The sequence below is a fragment of the Pleurodeles waltl genome, chromosome 4_1, assembly GCF_031143425.1.
Source record: "Pleurodeles waltl isolate 20211129_DDA chromosome 4_1, aPleWal1.hap1.20221129, whole genome shotgun sequence".
In the NCBI taxonomy this organism is placed as follows: domain Eukaryota; kingdom Metazoa; phylum Chordata; class Amphibia; order Caudata; family Salamandridae; genus Pleurodeles; species Pleurodeles waltl.
Window position 1 is genome coordinate 850,170,816 of NC_090442.1, and position 17,609 is coordinate 850,188,424.

The following is a 17,609-nucleotide window of genomic DNA, read 5'->3' on the forward strand; positions in this document are numbered from 1 at the left end:
CTATGATGGGAATGAACAGAAGGAGACCTGTCCCTTACAGAAGCCAACTTAACAGCTTGGTTTACAGAAACATTACTACCAGTATGGTGAGAGTAAATGCTTTTGCTATGATGTGTGACAACACTATTTCTTTGGTGTGGCTCATCATCATTACCATCTATGCTAGATTGTCTAGTAATGGGCAGGCTAGAAAGTTTCTTTCCTGAATCTTTTCCTGGGGGAGTCCCTGAATCAGATTGAGAACTATTAGGTACTTTTTCAACAGATGGGCCACCTCTGGCCTTATCCTGTTCTCTAAGCATGTTAATTAACAGTTCCAAGGCAGGATTCTTCCCTACACTCAAACCTCTCTCTATACAGAGACTCCTTGCTCTTTTCCAGCTAAGGTTGTCATATGCAAGTTTGGACAGATCAACACTTTGGCCTGTGCCAGACATTTTTTTGAGAGAGTTAAAGTGATAGAGAAAGAGACAAAAGTTTTCAGAACTTTTTGGAAAGACAGAAAAAAACTTTTTAAACTTTTAAGAACTTTTTGAAAGTTTAGGAGTACTTTTCAGCACTTAGAAAAGAGTGAAAAGAGGAAATGCAAAACTTTTTGGCTATGTGTATATACACTGACGTTGTTTTGTATATTTTTCTCTTATGAAAAGTACAATGACAAGAGTGGTAAGCAGTCTCAAGCACTTATCCCACCACTGCACAACCAATGTAGGAGGCTGGACTGGCTTGTAGTGAGTACCAAGGGGTACTTGCACCTTGCACCAGGCCCAGTTATCCCTTATTAGTGTATAGGGTGTCTAGCAGCTTAGGCTGATAGATAATGGTAGCTTAGCAGAGCAGCTTAGGCTGAACTAGGAGACGTGTGAAGCTACTACAGTACCACCTAGTGTCATATGCACAATATCATAAGAAAACACAATACACAGTTATACTAAAAATAAAGGTACTTTATTTTTATGACAATATGCCAAAGTATCTTAGAGTGTACCCTCAGTGAGAGGATAGGAAATATACACAAGATATATATACACAATAGCAAAAATATGCAGTATAGTCTTAGAAAACAGTGCAAACAATGTATAGTTACAATAGGATGCAATGGGGAAACATAGGGATAGGGGCAACACAAACCATATACTCCAAAAGTGGAATGTGAACCACGAATGGACCCCAAACCTATATGACCTTGTAGAGGGTCGCTGGGACTATTAGAAAATAGTGAGAGTTAGAAAAATAACCCTCCCCAAGACCCTGAAAAGTGAGTGCAAAGTGCACTAAAGTTCCCCTAAGGACAAAATAGTTGTGTTAGAGGAATAATGCAGGAAAGACACAAACCAGCAATGCAACAACTGTGGATTTCCAATCTAGGGTACGTGTGGAACAAGGGGACCAAGTCCAAAAGTCACAAACAAGTCGGAGATGGGCAGATGCCCAGGAAATGCCAGCTGCGGGTGCAAAGAAGCTTCGACTGGACAGAAGAAGCTGAGGTTTCTGCAGGAACGAAAAGGGCTAGAGACTTCCCCTTTGGTGGACGGATCCCGCTCGCCTTGGAAAGTCGTGCAGATGTGTTTTCCCGCCGGAAGAACGCCAACAAGTCTTGCTACACGCAAATCGTGCGTTTGGCGTTTTTGGACGCTGCTGGGGCCCAGGAGGGACCAGGAGGTCGCAAATTGGACCTGAAGAGAGAGGGGACGTCGAGCAAGACAAAGAGCCCTCACTGAAGCAGGTAGCACCCGGAGAAGTGCCAGAAACAGGCACTACGAGGATGCGTGAAATGGTGCTCGCAAAAGTTGCACAAAGGAGTCCCACGTCGCCGGAGACCAACTTAGAAAGTCGTGCAATGCAGGTTAGAGTGCCGTGGACCCAGGCTTGGCTGTGCACAAAGGATTTCCGCCGGAAGTGCACAGGGGCCGGAGTAGCTGCAAAGTCGCGGTTCCCAGCAATGCAGCCCAGCGAGGTGAGGCAAGGACTTACCTCCACCAAACTTGGGCTGAAGAGTCACTGGACTGTGGGGGTCACTTGGACAGCGTCGCTGGATTCGAGGGACCTCGCTCGTCGTGCTGAGAGGAGACCCAAGGGACCGGTAATGCAGCTTTTTGGTGCCTGCGGTTGCAGGGGGAAGATTCCGTCGACCCACGGGAGATTTCTTCGGAGCTTCTGGTGCAGAGAGGAGGCAGGCTACCCCCACAGCATGCACAAGCAGGAAAACAGTCGAGAAGGCGGCAGGATCAGCGTTACAGAGTTGCAGTAGTCGTCTTTGCTACTATGTTGCAGGTTTGCAGGCTTCCAGCGCGGTCAGCGGTCGTTTCCTTATCAGAAGGTGAAGAGGGAGATGCAGAGGAACTCGGCTGAGCTCATGCATTCGTTATCTAAAGTTTCCCCAGAGACAGAGACCCTAAATAGCCAGAAAAGAGGGTTTGGCTACCTAGGAGAGAGGAAAGGCTACTAACACCTGAAGGAGCCTATCAGCAGGAGTCTCTGACGTCACCTGGTGGCACTGGCCACTCAGAGCAGTCCAGTGTGCCAGCAGCACCTCTGTTTCCAAGATGGCAGAGGTCTGGAGCACACTGGAGGAGCTCTGGACACCTCCCAGGGGAGGTGCAGGTCAGGGGAGTGGTCACTCCCCTTTCCTTTGTCCAGTTTCGCGCCAGAGCAGGGGCTAAGGGGTCCCTGAACCGGTGTAGACTGGCTTATGCAGAATTGGGCACATCTGTGCCCAACAAAGCATTTCCAGAGGCTGGGGGAGGCTACTCCTCCCCTGCCTTCACACCATTTTCCAAAGGGAGAGGGTGTCACACCCTCTCTCAGAGGAAGTTATTTGTTCTGCCATCCTGGGCCAGGCCTGGCTGGACCCCAGGAGGGCAGCTGCCTGTCTGAGGGGTTGGCAGCAGCAGCAGCTGCAGTGAAACCCCAGGAAGGGCAGTCTGGCAGTACCAGGGTCTGTGCTACAGACCACTGGGATCATGGAATTGTACCAACAATGCCAGGATGGCATAGAGGGGGCAATTCCATGATCATAGACATGTTACATGGCCATATTCGGAGTTACCATGGTGAAGCTACATATAGGTAGTGACCTATATGTAGTGCACGCGTGTAATGGTGTCCCCGCACTCACAAATTTCAGTGAATTGGCTCTGAACAATGTGGGGGCACCTTGGCTAGTGCCAGGGTGCCCTCACACTAAGTAACTTTGCACCTAACCTTTACCAGGTAAAGGTTTAGACATATAGGTGACTTATAAGTTACTTAAGTGCAGTGTAAAATGGCTGTGAAATAACGTGGACGTTATTTCACTCAGGCTGCAGTGGCAGGCCTGTGTAAGAATTGTCAGAGCTCCCTATGGGTGGCAAAAGAAATGCTGCAGCCCATAGGGATCTCCTGGAACCCCAATACCCTGGGTACCTCAGTACCATATACTAGGGAATTATAAGGGTGTTCCAGTAAGCCAATGTAAATTGGTAAAAATGGTCACTAGCCTGTCAGTGACAATTTGGAAAGAAATGAGAGAGCATAACCACTGAGGTTCTGATTAGCAGAGCCTCAGTGAGACAGTTAGTCACTACACAGGTAACACATTCAGGCACACTTATGAGCACTGGGGCCCTGGGTTACCAGGGTCCCAGTGACACATACAACTAAAACAACATATATACAGTGAAAAATGGGGGTAACATGCCAGGCAAGATGGTACTTTCCTACAACTATTCCACTCAATGCCACTCCACTACATGCCACTCCACTTCATGCCACTCCACTCTATGCCACTCCACTCTATGCTATGCTACTGTATGCTGTACACCACTTCACTTCATGCCACTCCATTGTACTCCGCTCTATGACACACTTTTGCATTCTACAACACTCTAGGGGCCAGATGTATCAAACTATTTTGCATTTGCAAAGTGTGCGAATCGCAAAACTCCAAGTTATGAAAGGCATTTGCAGTGCAATTTTAAGGAATCGCTAAAATAGAGATTCCCTAAAATTGAAACTCAATTTTGCAAATCGCGATTCCCTAAATAAGAAATCGCAAATAGGAAATACATATTTGTGAGTACCTATGCACATGTATCATGCATTTCCTAAATTGGAACTGGGCATTTAGGAATTGTAATTACATCAACTCCAAGTTTGTGGTAATAATGTGCAATTTTTTAAAATACAATAAAAATGCATTTTTTAAACTGCAATGTAGCATACAGATCCCCCTAGGGCAAGTGTGCGCTTTACATGTGCACATTCTTTTTTAGAGGGGGTTGCATCAACGGGGTTCTTAGGCCCCCACTACCCTTGGATTTGCATTACCTAAGTTGTGAATCCCTAAAAGGAATTCGCAAGTTAGGAAATGCAAAACCTGGCCTTGCCCATATGGATGAATTGAGTCCCATTCCGTAATAGTGATTCCCTAATAGCGATTGTGAATTTTAAGAAATCGCTATTAGGGAATCACTGTTTTCTTACGTACCATTTTGCAATTCTCAAATAGCGATTTCTTAAAATTTGTTATTTAGGATATGGCCAATAGTGGACAGAGTAATGCTGAAGGTATGAAATGGTCAATAGGGAATATCAAGTTATAAGAATACTGTTGCCAAAATTTCGAGGACCAAAATATTGATAGTCAAGATTATATAGGTAAATATAGGTTTACTGTGCTTAAATCAACATATATTTATATGGATGATATATCTTCCGGATATGTAGATCTGGAGTTAAGAATAGTAAATCTTTACTGGCCTATATGCAGTTACCTCCTTGATATTTTGGTTCTCGATATTTTGACTGAGATGTTCTGATAACTCAATATTCTCTACTCTGTGTTTCAGACTACAAACCACAGGATGCTCAAATGAAGCTGGGGCCCTTTATTTATTCATTTATGATTTTCTATAACACAAACTTGGTCCAAGGGCATTGGAGTGCTTTACAAGACAGCAAGATGTATATTCCACATAACAAACATCTGGAGATAGGCAATTTGCTACTGGTAAAAAAAGGAATAGGGGTGTCATATCTACAAATGAACAGTGCCATTTAAGAAGCTCTTCAGAAATCAATTTAAAAATAAAATAACCATAGGGCTAAGCTAAAATACAGAGAGTCAAAAAGTGATGAGATAATTCTCGTTTTATTCAAAGTGTATCTTAAATAGGACTATTGTGAGACTTTTAAATTTGATCTGACCAGGAGTTGTTTGAAGTGCTGGTGACAGGGAGTTCCAGATCCTTGTTGCACTACTAGAGAATGATTGTTTAATAAAACCTGAATGTGGGAGGTTAGAGAGGGAGGGATTCAACATTTTTTATTGTTGCTGGATGCCCAAGGCTTTCAATTTTCCAACCAGGTAGGAAGGTGTGAAAGGCCAGGTCCCTCTCTGGTTTGAAGGAAGTGGTTTAGTTGCTCATCTTGCCTTCTGACTCTATTAATGGCTTTTTAAAAATATCCATATAATTGGTCTCTTTGTTCTCCAGTTCGTATATGTCTTGGTTACTGTGCACCTCTTTGCAATACTTATGGGACAATATGGATTGTTTTAGTAGCTAGAGACAATGGACACATCTTTGCTCTGATTGCTAGACAGCCTGAAGGCCTTGCAGAGACTCTTGACTGTCAATGACTTGGTGCACTCGAGTGGTCGATTAGGATTTCGTTCGGTTTGCACATTGAAGGGGGAAGGTACTGCTGCAGATGCTGCATTAGCCTTTAAAGTTGTGCTATTGCATCCATTTGGACTGATATACTGTGTGAAGCAGTGCTTAATTTGTTAATAAAAATCTGCTAGTGCCCAAAGCCCTCCTCTTAAAAACTTGGCTGCTGCAATTATATGTGCTAACGCAGAATAATAAGATAGCATAATCCTGAAGCCATCTAGGGGCTCTTCAATCCATTTACAGCCACTTCCTGTCCCTTCAGCTCACTCTTGCAGCTTTCTGCTTTCTCCCATTGTGACGCTTTTTCGTTTTTCTCTTCCTTGGTATTTACCATATGTGTCTTTTGCTTGCAGTAAATGCTTGAGGCAGAAAAAAAGTTCTGGCCCTCAAAAATAAGTGTTGGTACCCCTCTCCGGAAACCACAAGCACAAATTAAGCACTAGTGGGAAGCCTCAGATAAGACTAAGGGACTCATTACGACTTTGACATTCGGACAAGCCGGCCACCAACGCAGCAGGGAGGAGGCTGCTATCAAGCCGCTGGCCTCCCCAGTCATATTATGATGTTTCCACCAGGCTGACCGGCGTAAACATCATATTACAACGTTTCTGTCGGTCAGCCTGGCAGAAACAGTGCCACGGCATTGGCCTTGACTCCTTGGTAGCCGAGGCCAATGCCGTAGCACAACAGCACCCTCAGATTGCGCACTGTCTGCAGTGCAAATAGTGCTCATTCTGAGGGTACTGCCTGGTGGGACCCTGCACTGCCCATGCCTTGGGTATAGGCACTGCAAGGGCCCCTCTGGCTCACCTCTGTCTGTGGCCCCCAGCACTGGCTTTCCACCAGCCTTTTCACGGCGAGACCCCACAAGGAAAAGGTTGGTGGAAAGAGGACTTGTGATCAGCACGGCAGCGCTGATTTCTGCATTGGCTGACCACAACTACGACTGCTGCCACCCCATTGGGGTCAATGATCCTGGCAGTGGCAGCAGTCTCTTGGCTGTCCAACCGCCAGGGACGTAATCTGGTGGTGGGACTTCCAGGAATGCTGCAGCCCTCAGACCGCCAAACTCATATTTAGGACCTAAGACTTGTAATATGATGGTTAATAATAAAGAAATACAGTCCAAAACTGCTTGTGATTTCTCAATGAAAAAAGAGAATAGATACCAGTAATCTCTGAAATGCTTGCATCACCTCTGAAGGCCTTATACACAAACTGCACTTTTGAGTTTACATCTTTGGGTAAGGTTACTACTTTTATGTATTTGAATACTGCACTTTTGTAGAAAATATCCCTTTCTTGCAGGAGGACCAGGAATACACCCAGCACCCTACTGTTGAAAACAGAGGTAGGCACTTAAAAGAAAATCCCTAGAAAATAATGTTAAGTAAATTATTTCATTTAAAATAGTTACAAATATATAAAAATGTATATGAATGATAAAATATAAATATAGTACACATTTATTGCTTGTTTATTAACCTATGTGGCCTTGAATTTACATCTTGGTCAAAGAATTGAGAGATGAATCTCCATTCCTTGTAGTACTACCTAGGAAGTCACATTCTGTGATGCAGGGATGCAAACTTACCTCGTCTTCCTGCTTGTCATCTTTCAGCTGCCCATGAATCTTGGCACCAGAAAATCTTACTGATGTCTTTCTATTATATGTCATCTTTTAGTTTACTCCAGAGCAGGGTGAAATTTTCAACATGCCGGCTCAATTTCATGTATTTTGGGGGGAATTTCTAGTTATACTTATTATGTAAAATTTGTTTCTGAAATAACTCCATAAAACCATATCATGAAATTGGGTCCCATTTGTATCAAATATATACTATGGGAACATGAGAACATGGCAAACAACCAGAGCACAAGCAGCTGTTGTTCTCAGAACTTTTATTTTTTTGTGCGACAAAGCTTTTCACTCTAAAATATAGGCGGTCATTATGAACATGGCGGGAAAGACCGCCGACTGCCGTGGCGGCAGTGAACAGAATCCCGCCGGCGGCGGCAAATGGATACCCGCCATATAATAATAGAAAAACCCAACCCTGCCAAAAATTGCCAGACCACCACTCCCCGCCAGGACCCTATCGGTGGGAATCCCGGCCCACCCCACCCCACCACCGCCAAGAACACACACATCCCGCCATCCAAAGAATGATGCACAAATCACCTCGGTGGACAGTGGAGGCCGGACGGACATTGGCTGCTACGACCGCCACGGGCAGAAAGTGGGACCAACAGCAACCAGCGCACACATTGGCTAGGCCGAGCACCCACACATCTGACACACATCCAGAACACCATAAAGCACCCCCATACACACCCCACAAACCCTTGCAACGAAACCAGGACCAGAAGACGGAGAGCACCAGAGCCAGACAGAGAACGGCAGCAGACAGGACACGCATAGCAAACCACACAGAAGCACCCAATCCCACACCCCAGTAACGACGCAATCTACCACCCTCACCATGCCCCCCACCAAAAATCCACGCTTCACCGAAAGGGAGCTAAGGACCATGGTGTACAAGATCCTAAAGGTGGAGCCACATATATTCAGGTCTGAGGTGCAGCACACACCCATTCCGTGGAAAATGGAGCTGTGGCAGACCATTGTCAACAGGGTGAATGCAGTGGGACACCATCCACGCACCAGGGACGACATCCGCAAGAGATGGAACGACCTGCGGGGGAAGGTCAGGGCCATGGCATCCAGGCAGAAGATTGGGGAGGACCGCTTCCAACACCACCCGACTACACCGACTGCGAGGAGAAGGTACTCGTCATCCTGCACCCCGAGGGACTCACTGGACTCACTGGAGGAATGGACTCGGGTAAGTCATCTACAATTACCCCATATACACCATACCAGTAATGCATGCACCACCCCACCCCACCCACACCCACCTAGACCCACACCCCACCCAGTCATTACCCACCACATCCACCACCCTGCATCACCCACAACTCACTACCAGCCCCACATCACTCCCACTCTGCACAGCCATCCACCCCTGCACGTACCCACAATGGAATAATAACCCCCACCACAATGTAACCACACCACTGCCACTAAGTGCAATGACCACATCACAAAGGCACCCTGGAAGGTCACTGAAAGGCACACCAGCACAAAATTGCACAGTTCAGTACACCTCAAACCCTCATGCATATGTAACAGACATGCCTATGTCCCCCAACAGGCACCACCACCCATGCAACTCTAATGGAGGGGACAAGGAGTGTTGCAGCACTCCAGGGAGACAGAGGCACATCACAAGACCTTGGCGAAGGACCCCTGGACACTGATGAGCAGACAGGCCCCTCACACAGCCCTGGATGCTCATCATGCAGCAGCCCCACCCAGGAAAACACTGTCACCCCTAACACCCAGTCAAGACCAGCAGGCCAGGGGAGGCGTGCCCACACCAGTGGACCCGGGGCACAGACAGGTGGAACACAGCTACAGAGGCCACAGTCTCCCACTCCCAACATGCAGGAAGGCGAGGGCCCCAGTACAAGTGGCACATCAAGACCTGCGCAGGGGACACCGGCACAGGAGGCCAGGCATAGGTCAAGTGCCCCAGTGGGTCATGGGGTAGGACACCGGAATGATGCAGCAGCCCAGGACGTCATTGCAGAGGTATTGGGGGCCTACCAACATACCCAAGACAGGTTGGCACAGATTGTATCCACCTTGGAGCAAAGTCAGAGGATGCAGCTGGAACAACACCAACAGGCCAAGGAGCAGTGGAAAGAACACAATGGCCACCATTGCTGGAGCACTGCTGCAGTTGGTCAACAAACAGTCAGACACCCACACCGACACTTGACAAGAGCCCCCCACAACAGCCCTGGACAACCAGCAACAGATGACCCAAGCAGCAGAAACAGCACAGGAAATACCCTCCCAGGAATCACAAGGGTCAACCATGCCACCTCAAGAAGCTCCACAGCAGGCACCCAAACGTAGTCTTAGGCCAAGATATGTCACTGGAAACCCAGCTAAGAACAAGCCCCACTCCAACAATTGACACTGCTACTACTGCAAAGCAACCATCCCACCCATTCGCCAACTACACTTAGCTGAGGGCTAAATAAAGTACTATACTACAAATAGGACCCACCTATGACATCCAACAGGGCTGCCACCAAGTTGGTTTTGAGGACACCCAACCCTTATGACTTCCATCACTGTACATAGCACATTTCACTGTATTCAACCAATAAACATTTCTCACCTGTAACACTGTCCCCTGTCTTCAGTGTTGAACAAAGTGGGGTATGGATGCCACTGGCATGGAACAAGTTTATTGTCAATTTGTGCTTGGTGGTGGTAATGTGTGTTTCAAATTATGCAAGGATGTAATGCATATATTGTCTGTCAGTACCATGCTGAAGAGGTCCATGTCTCGCCTATCATGACCAATCCCCCCTATATGACATGGCACCCTTACAGTATCAGTCACTAACCACAATTACAGGCTTAAGTCCCACCCAGTTACTGGGAGTAGAGTTGTATCAGTTGGTTCCTGGAATTGACATCTTCCCCTTCCTCATCCTCACCATCACTCTCCTCACCTCTCTGAGGTAACTGATCAGGACCTATAGCACTCTCCACCTCCAAAAGGGGGATTGGATGTCTCACAGCCAAGTTGTGCAGCATGCAGCAGGCCAGGGATTCCCCAGAGATATGTAGGCACCAGAATCTAGCCTTCAGGAGACCTTTAGTACGCTCTATCACCCTCCTAGTACGTCCATGGGCCTCATTGTATTTCCTCTCTGCATCCGTCCTGGGATTCCTCACTGGTACCAGGAGCCAACCCAAGTTTGGATAGCCAGAATCACCTAGAGATATGGTCAATACAGAGTCATCATTGTAATGTCCTTAGTCAGACAGGCTGGGTTTCTGCAATGTGTCAGTTAGTGACAGGCAAACTTACCTATTCTCCACCCTCTGTCCTCTTGTAGTTGTTCCATCTTCTGTGGCACACTACTGTTCTTCAAAACAAATGAATCATGGACAGAACCCGGAAACATGGCATTCACATGGTCTGCAGTACATACGAATTGGATGTTGATGGAGTGAAAGTTCTTCCTGTTTCTGTACACCTGTTTACTCACTCTTGGGGGGAAGATAGCTATGTGGGTGCCATCAATGGCACCTGTGACATGGGGAATGTTTGCAAAGGCTTAGAAGTCAGGCTTGATGGCAGGGAGGTCAGCACTTTGTGGGAATCGCACATGGGATTGCAGATGTTGTACAAACGCATTCAGAAACCAGCACCCATGCCCACTGTCAGTTGAAATGAGCCTGTGGCCAGGAAATGGAGTGCGGAGAGCACCTGCACCTCAGTTGGAATGGTGTGCTGATTACGAGTTCCGGGAGTCAGTGCAGGATCCAGTAATGCACATAGGTCCATGTGTTGCACGTGTGAGTCTGTAGGTGATTATGATCTGACGCTCCACCATGGTCCCCATATCCACAAGTGGTCTCTACACCGATGGTGCCCTTCCTCGCCACAAGGGTCGGTACCTATGAGGGGTAAGAAAAAGGAATGATGTGCACACATACACTGGCAGATTTGCTACATACATTCAGTGCATTCTTCATAGTAGTGTCTGTACAATAACTGCAACCTGACAGATGTAAATGTACATCACTAGGAGGGAACGGAGTAAATCATGTGTGATTATATACTCAATGGATAGAGGCCTAGGTGTTTCATATGGCTAGTAGGCCCAGCATTGTGAGTATTATGAATTTCAAGATGCGTAGGTGATGGCAAAATGTCTGCCCACTGTAGTTCTGCTCCTTCATTGTGGAAGTGACCTAATACCGCTAGCGGTTGACGTCACAGCGTACAGCGGTGTTGACCGCTGTTCGCACCTTCATTGGCTATCATGGATGCCAATGGGGAATCCTGGCGTATCATGATCGCATGTTTGTCATTGTTTGATCACTTGACTCCCTGATCCTGTGCGGACAGGTACTCCACTCTGTGTACTGCCGTGGCCTGCCTCTGGCTATGGATGTTCCACGTGGTGCAGGGAAAAGGGCCCCAGCCTTCACCCAGGAGGAACTGGAGAAACTTGTAGAAGAGGTCCTGCTCCTGTACGGCAGACTCTACTGCTGGCCAGAGGTACAGGTGAGTCCAGGTTTGGGGGGCACTGTGTGACTAATAGATGGAGTGGATTGCACAGATTTGTGAGCCAGGATGGGCCTTGGTGCATGGAATTCTGCGTGCCACTGTCCTGCATGTCTGGAAGTACTGTCTGTTCAATGTCTAACAATCTGCCAGCTGTTGCCATCATGCAGGTGCCTGACCTCTGTGTTCCATTTCTGTGTCAAACTACTAGGTCAGCGCCCACCAGAAGAGGGCACATTGGCATGCCATCGCCAAGGAGGTACGGACCCTGGGGGTCTATAACAAGTGGAGCACTCACTGTCGAAAGAGGTGGGAGGACCTGCGGCGCTGGGCTGGGCGCGGAAGATCACTGAAACCCAGCTGGGGAAGTCCTCCCAACGTGGAAGGGGTGCCCGTCGGGCACTGACCCCCCTCATGTGAAGGATCCTGGCAGTGGCGTACCCAGACCTGGATGGGCGCTTGAAGGCTGCACAGCAGTCACAAAGGGGTGAGTACTCACAGCCCATACTGCAGCCTGGAAGGATGAGTGTGTGTGCGATAGGGCTCATGGTGCTTAGAACAGGGAATTTGACTGGTGTCCAGCTACTGTCTGCTCCCCAAAGGGTGTAGGGGTGTCCCTGTCAGGTGTCACGTACCTCAGCTCCAATACAATTTCAGGGGATGGGTGTAGGTCAGTATACTGCTCAGTAGTCAGGGCCATGGCCATGGGCATAGTGCACGGTGCTGCCTATTGGGTGTGTCTGCTGGGTAGGTGTATGTATGTATGACCATTGTGTATCAGCATTCAGCTACTTACAAGTGTCTCTCCTGTTTTGTCTCCCCATCCCTGTTCTCTTGTGTTTGTCTGGTACAGCATCAACATCAGGAGAGGGAGCTGAGGCACCAGCAAGTGGGAAGGCAGCGGCCCATGGATCCTTCGAGGCTGATACAACGGATGCCCAGGGGACCAGTGGGTGGGAGGACGAGGGGACTTCCACGGGGGGAGGCTACTACCACAGGAGATAGTGACTCTGAGACCTCCTCCGATGGGGGTCCTCCGGCAGTGGCGGACCCTAGAGGACAAACCACTACCGTGAGATCTTCCACCACCCCCATAACATCAGCGCCCTCCCTTCTGCTCCCCACCGAGTTGCCCGTGCCCACCCACCCAGAAAGGTGGGCATCTCCTTCACCCCAGGCACCTCCTCCCCTGCCCCAGTCAGCCCTGCTGCCCTCACAGAGGAGGCTATTGACCTCCTGAGAACCATCCTGAGAACCATCTCTGTAGGGCAGACAACCATCGTCAATGCCATCCAGGGTCTGGCTTCTGAGGTGCAGCAGACCAATGCCTATCTGGATGGCATTCACGGTGCCGTGTCTGCCCTACAGGCTCTGGCCTCCTGTTGGACGGCAGCCAGTTTCCCAGACCATTCCGTTCCCCCCTCCAACCTCCTCTACCCCTTCCAGCACCCCACTCCCTTTACCCGTCCAAAACATACAATCAGACCTGTTTAGAGGCACATCAACACACAAGAAGCACACTTCAAAACACAAGCACCACACCTCCCACCGCAACCATTCACGCAGCCGACAGACACCTGCACACACAACAACGTCCACTTCCCGCATCCCTGTCTGTCCCCTCAACATCCACACCCTCATGCACTGCATCTTCACGCACTGTTAATGCTCCTCTTCCTGCACTCACCACAATAGCAGACAGTCATATATGCACCCCAGACACCACACCTGCCCTCACCACCTCCACTGTAGTTGACACATGCAGCACACTCACCAGACTTGCAGACACCCACCCAACATACATCCACACTAGCTGTCTGTCTTCTCCCACTGTGTCCACCCCCCACCTCCCAAAACACTCAAACGCACCAAGACATCCACCCATTAGACATCCACCACACCACAGCATACTGAGCAGACACCTGCACCCACTACACGCACACCTACACCCCATACATCAACTCCCTCTGCCTCCATTCCCACGGCCTCATCCACGCCCACCCCAATTGCGCCCCAAAAACGTTTCCTCTCCTGTGCAGACCAGTTCCAACCCACTGACCCACCCCATCTTGTCCCGAAACGTGCCCACCTCCTTGCCCTTTTCGCTCCTTCCATATCACAACCCAACCCGGTCCAGCCTTCCCATTACTGTGCCCCTTCTCTGGTGAAGAAGAAGGCTCGCTCAGAGCCTAAGGCATCCAGCTCCACCCGAGACAAGCAGCCCCCACCCCTTCAAAGGAGAAGTCCAGCCTCCCTCCGACCTCCTCACACAAGTCTAAGTCCCACCCCATCGGAAATCCCCACCCCCACACCCACCTGCCCCCCTTCCGTGAGGTGCCTGGATCCCCATATGGTGCCCCGTTCAGTGGAATACCCAGCACTTGTGGGAGTCAGGTGTGGCCAGTTGTGGTCAAGGACAAATGACTATTTATGGACTGGCCATTGGCCCTGTTGGCACTGTTTTGCTCAGTGAGCTACATATTAAAGTTTCTGTGTGGCCTCTGTTTGGGCTGCACGCAGTTCCACCCTGGTGTTTGTTTTAATTATTTATGGGTGTGGGGCTATTGTATGTACTATGGTCAAGTTGCAGTGGCCTTCGGTTGGGTACGTCCCTCTTGATGTGGGGTCTCTGACTTGTGCTGATGGGAAGGGTTGGGGGGCGTTGCAGAGTAGGTGGAGTGGGTGGGTATGTAGCTTTGCCCTTTCCTCCCTTGTGCCATAGGTTGCGGTACTTACCCTCGTCATCTTCGTCCGCGGTCTCAGTCGTGTAGATATATGGCAAGGAGAAAGGCTGGCATGATCTGCAGCTCTCTGTCACTGGCTGCTGCTGCAGGTTTTTTGGAACTCCAGTGAGTTGTTTCTTTTCTGCCTGGCTTTGTGTGGTGGTGGTTCCCGCCCCGGAACTGGCGGCGGAATGGTGGTTCATAATTTGATGGGCGGGTTGGGCCTTTCCGACGGCCTGTGGGCGGACTCTGCCGTCAGCAGCGGGTCTCCTTTCCTGGCAGTGGGTGGTGCGCGGGATGCGTGTGTTTCGTTTGCTTCATTATTTGGCGGACCGGCCCGCTCCTCTGTTGGCGGTTTCTATTGCCACCGCCAGCCGAGCGGAATGGACCGCCATGTTCATAATGAGGGCAATAATGCTAAATGCTGAATTTGCCTTTTGTGTAATTATGTGTAATTTCTCTCGATTTTTGTGAAATTTTGCACAGTTACACGAAAGCCAATTACACAACATTTGCACACCCCACATTTAATTGGGACATTCACACCAGTGTAAGCAGTTACAAGGAAAAGAATGAAAAATTAGTGAAGCTACCCCAGGATTTGCAATGCAATCATTCAATGGTTATCTAATCGTGACTGATGTAAAGGCAATGCCCAATCACCATCTTTCTTAAACTCTGCCCCACTGAGAGAAGAGCTCTAAAACCCCAGAGATAGGGATTGTGCTGGTTTAATGGCACCAGGGGTCAGATGTTTGAGGAGCCCTTTGCAGATTGCTCCTAGCATGAGAATGCAGCTAGCATTGAGGCACATCAGGGGGTATGGGTGAGAAGAACCCAGTGCAACCTACTTCCAGGGCTCAGAAGACTGAGGGGCAGATTTATGAAAAGTGGCACTGCACATAGTGCAGCGCCATTTTTCTTGCAGCCTCTGGCACCACCCTAACACCACTATGTGTGCGGCGTATCTAAGACTAGTGCACCATGGCAGTAGTTAGATAGTTAGGGAACTAGCATCAGACTTTTTGACGTTAGTTCGGAGCTTTGCAGTATTAGCGTCAACATTTTTTACACTAATCCTGCAGAGCCTATTGAGGCCCATTATAAACAATGGTGTGGCACCTTTTAATGCCTGCTCTGAGCAGGTGTTAAAAGTGCCGGAAAAAAGGATGCAAAGAAATTTCTTAGATTTCTTTGCACCCCCCTTTCGTACATTATGGCCCTCATTACAACATTGGCGGTAAATCCCACTTACCACTGTGCAGAAGACTACCAACACACCGCCGCGGCCGCAGGATTCCGCCACAGCTATTACGACCCAAAGCTCGGAATCTGCCAAAATTTAGACACCCACACAAGTCCGCCACACCAAAGGTCAGTGATAAAGTGTGAAAACGAAACCTCCACCGTCACGCCAGCAGGAATACGCCCAAACTATCATGACCCACGAATCCACGCAGCGGTCTTTCAACTACGGTAAACCATTGGCGGTACACACCGCCGCGCTCAAAATATAGTGTATTTGAAATAACTGAGGAAAATAGCAATATCCATTGTATTGTGAACATACCTATGTCACACAGCTCTAGTCCATGAGGAAACATAGCAGAGGTCACACAGTGGGACCCACATCTGTGAAATCGAAAGGGAAAGTGACAAATCAGGGTCCATACACTGGGTGAAAGTGACAGACAGATGAGAGGTAGAACAAGTGTATCAGATGTAGCAGGCAGTGATGTCTTCTTACCTGTGTCTCACTGGAAGTATTAATGAATCACGGTGTTTCTGTTGTCGATATCCTCTTCTTCTGCTTCCTCTTCTTCACTTTCCACAGGCTCCACAGCTGCCACAACACCTCCTTCATGACCATCCTCCTGCAGAAAAGGCACCTGTCGTCGCAAAGCCAAGTTGTGCAGCATACAGTAGGCCACGATGATCTGGCACACCTTCTTTGGTGAGTAGAATAGGAACCACCCCTCATATGGAGGCACCTGAACCTGGCTTTCAGGAGTCCGAAGGTCCTCTCTATAACCCTCCTAGTTCGCCCATTTGCCTCATTGTAGCATTCCTCTGCCCTTGTCCTGGGATTCCTCACTGGGGTCAGTAGCCATGACAGGTTGAGGTAGCCGGAGTCACCTGCAAATGTCGAGGGACAACTGTTGGACACACACTAACCCTTAGGGATAACCCCAGACCCAGACAACTATTCACACTGTATAAGGTCCATGTCCTCACCTAATAGCCACACACAGTGCCTTGGAGTTGCCCCATCACATAAGGGATGCTGCTATTCCTCAGAATGTAAGCGTCATGCACTGAGTCAGGAAATTTGGCATTCACATGGGAGATGTACTGGTTGGCCAAACACACCATCTGCACATATATAGAATGGTAATTCTTCCGGTTTCTGTACACCTGTTCACTCCTGTGGGGGGGGGGACCAAGGCCACATGTGTCCCATCAGTGGCACCTATGATATTGGGGATATGTCCCAGGGCATACGAGTCACCTTTCACTGTAGGCAAATCCTCCACCTGAGGGAACACGATGTAGCTGCGCATGTGTTTCAGCAGGGCAGACAACACTCTGGACAACACGTTGGAGAACATAGGCTGGGACATCCCTGATGCTATGGCCACTGTCGTCTGAAAAGACCCACTTGCCAGGAAATGGAGTACTGACAGCACCTCCGGCTCCAACTGGGTACACAGTTCATGGATTGTGGCACGGTCCCGTCTGTAGGTGACAATTACATGTCACTCTTCCATTGTCGACAGGTCCACCAGCGGTCAGTACACCGCAGGATGCCGCCATCTTTTCACCTGCCCCAGCGGATGTGCTCTATGGAGGAGAACAGCGAGCAGAGGGTCAGCCAACACTGAGGTACGAAAACACAACTTTATTGCACACATTTTTCAATCCGCTATTGGCCTGTCTTAGTGTGTATGCAAGGCCTAGATATGTGTGACACATTTAATAATAATGACATGTGGCCCTCTGAAATTGTGGCTGCCTGACCTGTAAGGTGAGACAATGGGATATGAGGTAACTGCGCTGGCGTTGGACACCGT